This window comes from Bison bison, unplaced genomic scaffold (genome assembly GCF_000754665.1).
Source record: "Bison bison bison isolate TAMUID 2011002044 unplaced genomic scaffold, Bison_UMD1.0 scf7180017864297, whole genome shotgun sequence".
NCBI lineage: Eukaryota > Metazoa > Chordata > Mammalia > Artiodactyla > Bovidae > Bison > Bison bison.
This window is the reverse complement of record NW_011494869.1, coordinates 9,196,450-9,205,197: the sequence shown is the minus strand read 5'-3', so window position 1 is coordinate 9,205,197 and position 8,748 is coordinate 9,196,450.

Sequence of the window (8,748 nt, the reverse complement as noted above, 5' to 3'; positions counted from 1 at the left end):
GATCAACCCAAAGGAAGTGTTTCTAAATGTGGAAGTCCCTAATGCCTTGGTGGTCTGTGCCCAGGGGTGAGGAGCTCCCTGTGACTAGTGACGCCCTGGCTATCACTGGCACACGGAGCCAGGACTGGAGGGCCTGGTGGCATGATGTGTTCCTCCAGTTGGTCTCTTGGGTCCCTTCCCCCTGTGCAGGAGTGCAATTTTTTTTTTTCCCCTTCCCCAAACCATCCTTGATCACTGAACTGCATGTGGCTTGTCTTTACTGTGGTCCTCCTTGCTTCTACTTCCTTTGGGCACTGACTGTACGCAGCCTTGAGATTTGAGTATGTTCTTCACCAGCGATGTTGTCAGCTCTCTGAGGAAAGGCCCTGTGATTTGAGCATTTCAGTGTTCCCAGCCCAGGCCTTTCATTAAAGTAGGGGACAATGAAATGAGTTTCAGATGGAGTGCAAACCAAACCCTGCCAGCGGGCCCTGTGAAAGCTTAGGGGTGGCAAAGTGGTGATGCCATTCTTACTGTTAGTTATGGAAACTCAGAATAGAGATATTAGTGGTAGATATCTATAAAGTAGGACAGAGCTGAAGGGTGAAATCAAATGGTACATACTGCAAAATATTACCAAATGACACTGGATTGGCTAACCATGACTTCAAAATATTAAAGATTCATACAAAGTTCCGTATTTAGATATTACAACTTAACTGCCAAATAATATTATAGGGTGAATCTTTTTTATATATATACTTGAACTAGTGATATGTTTTAAATCATAATCAGGCCACAGGTATATCAACTCTAAAAAAATAAATAAAAAGGCTTTTGCTTTTAGATAGTGGTAAGAGATAGGATTAAGAGCCAAGACCACCCACTTCTTATTCCACCTGCTGCTAGATCAGCATGTGATATTAGGCGAGTCGTGATTCTTCTATGGGCCCCTGGACCCTCATCTCTGAAAGATTGTTGATGACAATAGCCAACAGCTCAGTTAAGTGACTTCAGACACCTGATTCCTGAGAATTCTGCTTTAAAGTGAGATGTCCAATTTTCATTACAGGAAACAGGAGGTCCAGTCACTCTACAGTGGTTAGACCACAATAGGGACTCTGATTTAAAACGCCACATGTTTAGGGGGGACAATGATGAAACAGAATGGAAGCAGACATGAGAGATGAGGATGGTGAGAGGTCTGTAATCTCATCAGGTTAGCTGAAGCCCTGAATGGCAGAGCACCCTGACGCAGGTTAAGCTGGCTGTCGGATGCCTGGCTTTTAATCTCAGCTTTGCCAATTAACAGTGATGGAACCCTGGAAATTTCTGGGGTTTTTTTTTCCTCTATAAGATGCTAGCAATAATCTTAACCAGCTCATAGGTTGCTACAGATAATTCTCACGTTATAGAATGTCCTTAGCATAGTGCCTGAGTCTAGCTTAGTGCTCAATACATGATGGATTTTAACTGTTATCAGATGCCATTTTCCAGTATTTGTAGGGCTTTCAGAAGGAAAAAGTGCCAGGGAGCAGGGCAAAGAGACTACTGGGAGAAAGTTACAGCAGAAGATATCTTAGCTCCTTATATGATGGGATATTTTAATGAACAGAGTTAATGAGTCGCCTCTGGTGTCATGGGTTTCCTGAGATGTCGTTAGCAGGCTGTCATCAGGACATTTAGGAAGCTGCAGGATCAATGACAAGCAGAAACCCTGCAGAGAGGCGAGTTGGACCGTAAGATCTCAGAGGCTCCTTTAATGGACAACATCTGGGAGCTTGTAGGGGCACAGGGTTGAGCCGTCAACTCAGCTCTGTCCCGCTGCTCTTCTCCAGGAAGCCGAGGAGGCCGGGATTGCAACACACGTCACACATGACAGGGAGCTGCTGGCCTTGGGGTCAGAACGGGCTTGGACACCTGCCTTTGCTTCCTCCAGCCTGCGGAGCTAGGACGAGTGTCTCAAATCCTCCTGGGGGTCATTCTCCCGATTTGTAAAGTGGAGATGACAGTACCTTCCTCACAGGGCGACTGCACACAATACAGGAGGTACCTGGAGCACGGTCCTATCTCATCAAGGTGGCCCTCTCCCCTGGCCCTTTCCAGGCAAACACAGGCAGCGAGCGCCTTGCTCTCATGGTGCCACGTACTCAGGAGGGAAGGCAGGAGGGCCTGGGGTAGGGACAGATGACACAGGAAAGCTGCAGATGGAGCACAGCAGGGCAACCTGGAAGGACTAGGAGCTTTGGAAGCTGCAGCCTGATGGTGACACTGGGGTGAGAACAGCTGGAATGCCATGGAGGGCTACATGGGGGCAGGGATTCCTGTTATCTTTAATCCAATGCCAAATCACTGTGCTTCTGCCTGGGCCTGAGGAAGACCACAGACAGGGCAAGCGCTTCTTCAAGCCACAGTCTTTCCAGGAGTCAGACTGTCACAGCTCATCCTCCTGAAAACCCCAAACTACATTTACCTGAAAAACAAACAGGAATATTCTGGAAAATGGTGACAATTTATCAAGAGACTAATTATCATTTCAGCTAGTCTGGAATAGTAATGAGTCCCTTTTAAAAAGAGGCAGACCTTGTGATGAATATCTCAACATCACAGGCTTAGCCAACTTTCCCAGTAAGATATAACTTCAGGGCAACTTTCCACAGCAGCCCGTATGTAAAAATTAGCAGGGGAAAATGCAAAGGTATCGAGGAGGCAGGCACTTTTCAAAAGCCATAATTATCTCTAAAATCTTGACTGCCTCTTGAATATTTTAAATGGAAGAGGGATGTATCACTTAAACTTCTGAAATATATTTTTTTTTAAAAAGGCAGGTTCTAATAAACAATTCATCACTAATTGGGAGGGCCCTCAAGCCAAAGGGAAAGTTTAGTGCAGGATTTTGGCCAAATAATCATGGGGAAGAACTTCTACCTGCTATGGTTAGTCTATAAAAGTGAAGCCCAGGTCTCTTTCTCAGAGGACAAAAAGTCTCAAGCAGTTACTGAGAACTCATGAACCAGACATTGTACCCAATTCTTCTGTTATTTTATAGCAATGCCAGGACATGGATATTATGACTAGGTCCATTTTTACAGATGAGGTAGCTGAGTCTGAGAGAAGTTACTTAGCTCAGTCTTGGGTTCCTACTTTGCAAGCGGTGGAGCTGGAACTGAGAAGAATCAGACTGCTGGGCATGGCTGGAACCAGGGTGAGTCAGGTGGGGCTCCGTCCGTGGGCACCAAATGTAAGGGGGTGCCAATAAACTCAGTTGCAGTTACTGCTAAGTCACTTCATCGTGTCCGACTCTTTTCAACCCCATGGACTGTAGCCCACCAGGCTCCTCTGTCCACGGGATTCTCTAGGCAAGAATACTGGAGTGGCTTACCATGCCCTCCTCCAGGGCATCTTCCAGATTCAGGGATCAAACCTGCGTCTCTGATGTCTCCTGCTTTAGCAGGCAGGTTCTTTACCACTAGCACCACCTGGGAAACCCCCAAAACTCAGTAAATCAAGATAAATAGTATTTTTAGGAAACATTTCAAAAATCAAGATCACTAGGGGAAGAAACTCCATGATGAGCAAAATATCAACATTTTAAATACAGTCGGGATCTAAGTCTGCACTTGCCTGTCTTTACCTCACTCTCCTCACCCTGATCTTGGCCTGATTGCTCGGCAATACCAACTCTGAGTCTGAATAGGTGGTCCAGGCCTCAGGAATGATGGAAATAGGGCTGACTGTTCGGTATGTGACAATTGGTAACACACACCCAGAGATCACGGTGGGGGAGAATGCACTGTAATTAGATACGCTCTGTCTGTCCCGGCCTTCATCCGTGTTTGTTCTTCCTGAGAATCCATGGCCAGGATGTTGCTCTGAACTCCCACTCCTCCCACCGGTGGAGCCTAATGACGGCTGAGAAGAGATCTCTGTGTGTCTTAAACTAAATCCAGGGCAGGGCTTCCACTGCTCCAGTTTCCGAGTCAGGTGGTCATTGTGGTGGAGAAGACGCTGCACCCGAAGACATTTTCTTCAGGGAAAAGTGAACGTGGAGAAGTAATCTTAATTTGTGAAATCATGCCAGCACAGAGGACCGTGTCAGGAGGATTTCTGGCAAATAAAGAAGTTCATGGAGGAAGTGAGGGTTTTTCTTCAACTGGAACAACCAGGGGAAAGGCAGGAAAAGGCAGTGCTTATTCACAGGATCCTTTGACAAGTATTCAGTGCCAGAAGGCAAGAGAATAAGGCTCTGGCCACTGTTTACCGTGGCCTGTGGGGCTGTTTATGCCAGCTTTCTGGATTCGGCACCTCGCATGGTCTAAATGAGTGAAAAAAGAGAGGAAAGAAGAGAGAGACACCAGAGCCTGACCTGCCATGAGAAAGGGCATCCGTAGTCTCTCCCACACTCTTTTCTCCCCCCTCCTCTTTCTTCCTTTCTTCTCTCTTAAACTCCCATCTCATTTAACATCCTGCGTACTAGCTTCTCGCCTGAGCAAAAACCTTGACCATAGAAACTCTGAGAACAATGCTTTATCTCAATAAGCATCTCAGAACTCTGCAACAGTCAGACGACTAATTAAACCAAATAACAGTGAAATTTTGCCTCCAGTTCTAACAAACGTGCATTATTCACAAGCACTTAGAATGTAAAAGTGCCTTCCTTTTTAAAGTTAAATAAACTGTCCGGGCGGTAAGTGAGCTTTGGTTTACAAAACACTTTGTCTTACTTTCAACTGAGTTACTTAATACTCCCTCCCATGATCCATTTCCATTGATTCCTCCTTCATCAACTGCTCATGCATTCCAACATACTCAGAGCTGCAAAGAACTCCACTGCTGATTCACCAGGGAGGCGACTATATTCAGTTTTAAAGAAAAAAAGAAAGATACAAATAAGAATCCACTTAAGCCAGTAATTTTTTTAAAATAGAGCTTTCCTCTTAATTATAATATAGCATCAGGGTTTTTTTTTTGTCTCATTCTTCTTCTAAATTCATAATGATACTATCAAACAGTAACAAATATAAATTTGTGCAGCCTGGAATATGCAATTTAATCATAAGCAGTAATTTCCATATCACAGAGGAGGGAAAAAAAAGTCAGATGATTAAACTCCAGTGCATGAGGACCAATCTTGAATTAAATTTTACTCTGCTAAAGTTAGGTTTTGTACAGCAATATCAGGAATGGTTTAAAGGTAATAGTAAAACATTGACTGTTATATTAAAACTCCATGCCCCAAAGTATTTACCAAAGATCAAACTGCTGTTCTTTTTTGCAAATTAAAAATGCCTTGCAGACATCTTCAAAACCTCTTGAAAGAATAGGCAATGTTATCACAGCAATCTCACTAATACTTCCCTTCTTATACTCCTTCCCTCCCCCCTCGGAGTCTGAAATGATGCTTTTTTTGCAGGAAAAAAAAAAAAGAACCAGAAAACCCTCCAGATCACTGCCTCAGTGAGAACTGACCTTGTTTATTATACAGTCCAGCCCCCCTCATCTCCTGCTCAGAGGATTTCAAGATTCAGATTTTGCAACTTTCTAGTAAACTCCAAGGTGGGAAGAAGAGACTGAAGGTAACGGGATCCACGGACTAGAAAGATGTTAATCCTGACAAACTGCTGAAGCAGTAGCCTGAACCACAGCTAGATTGAATTCGGTCTCTCCTGAGAGGTGCAGACAAGGCCGGTGGTAACAAAACTGCTTTTCATGGTGCCCTCAAAAGCAGATGGGCCCCAGGCACACAGCTGGAGCAGGGCGCCATTGCCCTCTAGTGGCCAGACATGCAATCTTCCGCGAAGGAACCCATTTCCAGAGACGCACAAGGCTCTCAATGTCAGGGTAAAATTATAGCAGAAGATGTCTAATTATCCTCCTCAAGTGTTTTCTTTAGTTCTTCTTTGCCCATAGAGGAGGCTGTGGATGGCTATCATAGTAATACTGATGGAAACCTCACTGTTACTCATACTGGTACAACAGAATTTGTCCAACTTTCTCCAGCTTTTAAAAAAAATCTTTTTTTTTAACCAGACCTGTTGATGTTTTTCCCCTAGTCCCTTGAATCACACACACACACACACACACACACACACACACAGAGGACCAAATACATTTACATATTTCAGGGGCAATAACTTTGAACCAAAAAGACTGACAACTACAGTGGCTGGTAAATCTAGGACAGGGGTTCCTGACGTATCAGGTAACTTTGTATGAAACAATGACCAATTGCATAAGGGGGGAAATATCCCAAGCACATTTCAGTCTCTTTAATCACTGGCTGGTGAATTTACACAATAGTGAGATTTTCTAGTGAGGAAAAAAAATGTACAAGATAGTAGTTATTCTGCAAATTTGACAGTTAAAAAAAAAAAAAAAGGTTGGTTACCCTCTTTTAAACTCTTTAGACCACTGTCTTATCATTATTATTTAATGATAAAGTATTCCTATGATCAAAGTGAAAGAAATCAATATTGAAAATAAACAAAATGATCATGTTTCTGGAACATCTGCCTACATAAATGTGTAGAAAATGAAGGCAGAGTAAAATCAGATTTGCAGATCTCCTTTAGATGGTTCCGAAAATAGCTTTGAATATCACAGATCAAAGTTTATGTTAACTGTCAACTTCATAAGTCACAGACGTTCACAGGCAAGGTTCTGAGACACACTAGGCTCAAGGGAGTGTAGCTCTGGCATTGTAAATCAAGCTTTGAGGTCAAAGTCATGGCATTTCCCATATGAGGATCCCCAAACCAGAATCTTTACAAAGCAGCCGTGTAATTCTATTCAAAGTGGAAGAAAAACCATGAATTATGAAGACAAGTGCATTAAAGGAGCATGAAATTGATCCGTATTCCCCCAAATCACGGCATGGCTCTCCAACCCTGCCCCCACCCCTTTTCAAGAACAAACATACACACACATCCACAGCCACCACTGCAAAGAGGAACCTTGAGTTCTGGGTCAAAAAAAAAAAAAAAAAGCAGTTGTAACTTAAAAAAAAATTCTCAAATTAACAAAAGATTACATCTTAATTGAAAACAGAATTTGCATTTCTAGTAATTTTACTGTCTAGCCTTCAGATAAGAATGCAGAACATAATGAAAGTTCTGAAGTGCTATCAAGATGGTCCACTGCTTCAATTAGAGCTACTTCCAAAGCCTATTTTTCTAGTAAGCAGTAAGCTCAGTTTGAGTAAACCCACATGCCTGGGCCTCAACAGATTATCCTATCTCAGTCCTCCCAATGCAGTTCCCTCCCCCAAGGGTTGGGGGGGGGGGGTTGTTTTGTTTTTCCCTAACTACGTAATAAAATAACCAACTTATACAGACTCCAAAACAACATGGAAAAAAAGATCATAATAATAATTATGAATAAGAAAATGTGACTGCAAGACATTTTAAATGTATTAATTTGCATTGTTTCAAAAACAGCATGTAGAGCTAATTCTCACTCAAGGAAACTTTCCTGTCCTCTCAGATGCTTTTCCTTGGTCTGTACTTGAAAACTACTCACATTCCATTGTACTAGGCAGGATTTCAGTCTTGTGGAAAGGTTTGAATTTTAGGGCCCACTGGCCAACTCTGAAACTTTGAATCAGAGCTCATGACTAAGGAACTTCAGTGAGCAGGAGCTTCAGGGTCCCACAGGCCTTGGCCCCAACCCTCTGTCTCTTTGTTTTGCAACTTTTATTCCTTTGTTCTGCTGGACTAAGACCAGGCTCTCCTGCAGCTGGGGTTTGGGCAGATTACTTCTGGATTCTGCTGTCTGCATCTCTGTATTTGTAGGAAAAAGAATTCCAGGATTAATGAAATGAAGGTCAGCCTCGTCTCCTCTCTCTCATCGTATTAGACTCTAGCTCTCGGAGCCCCGCGTGGCAAATGTGCTGATGCGATGATGCTGGCGGATCCTCGCTCCTGAGAACACTTCTACGTCCCCTTCCCCGGGAAATCCAGACACCCCGCAAAATCATCGATGCCTGCCGCAAGCCCAAGTGATAAAGACATCGACCCGTGTCCTCTCACCAGATTAATCATTGTGGCTTCCCAGTGATTAAACTGAAAACTTACTCTGCCTCATATAAAAACGATAGGAATGATCGGAAGAGGAAAACAAGGCACGATTTCAGAGCCACCCGACAAAGATTTGTTTAGGGAGGGAAGACTTTACAGGCCGGTCTATACCTTCATGCAGCAGGGTTTTAGAAACAACCTTCCACCCCCACCCCTTAGGAACGACCCGTCGCCATGCAGAGGTGGCGTTATTAAACGATGAGAAGATGCAATTTCTTAATAGCAGTGCGATGGCCCGTGAAATCCCTGCTGCATTATCAGCAAAGCAACAGGGCTTTTCTTTTTCAAGCATTTAGAAAACCTTTCACGCGGGAGAAGAAGGCGTGCGGACACCACCGCTCCCTACCCCACCCCATCCCCACTTCCACCCTCACCCCCAGAAAACGAGGAACAAGGCCTTGGCAAGAAAGGGATGAAGAAGCGCGACCCGGGAGGTGGGGAGGTGACGCTCTCTGACCCCACTTTCTCTGGGGACTCTTTTCTTCACAGCACCAGGCGGGCCTCCTATAGCTACACCCGGGTGTAGGGGGAGAGGGTTGGTCTCCTCGCCGCCCCCACATCCTGCGGGTTTCTCCAGGCTCCTCACTCGCCGCTAGGGTTCGGGGCAAAGATGCGGGAGGGAGGCCATGCGCGCGGAGCTGGAAAGGCTCGGCGCACTTCGGAAGGAGGCGCAGGCTGCGGGGAAGGCTCGCTT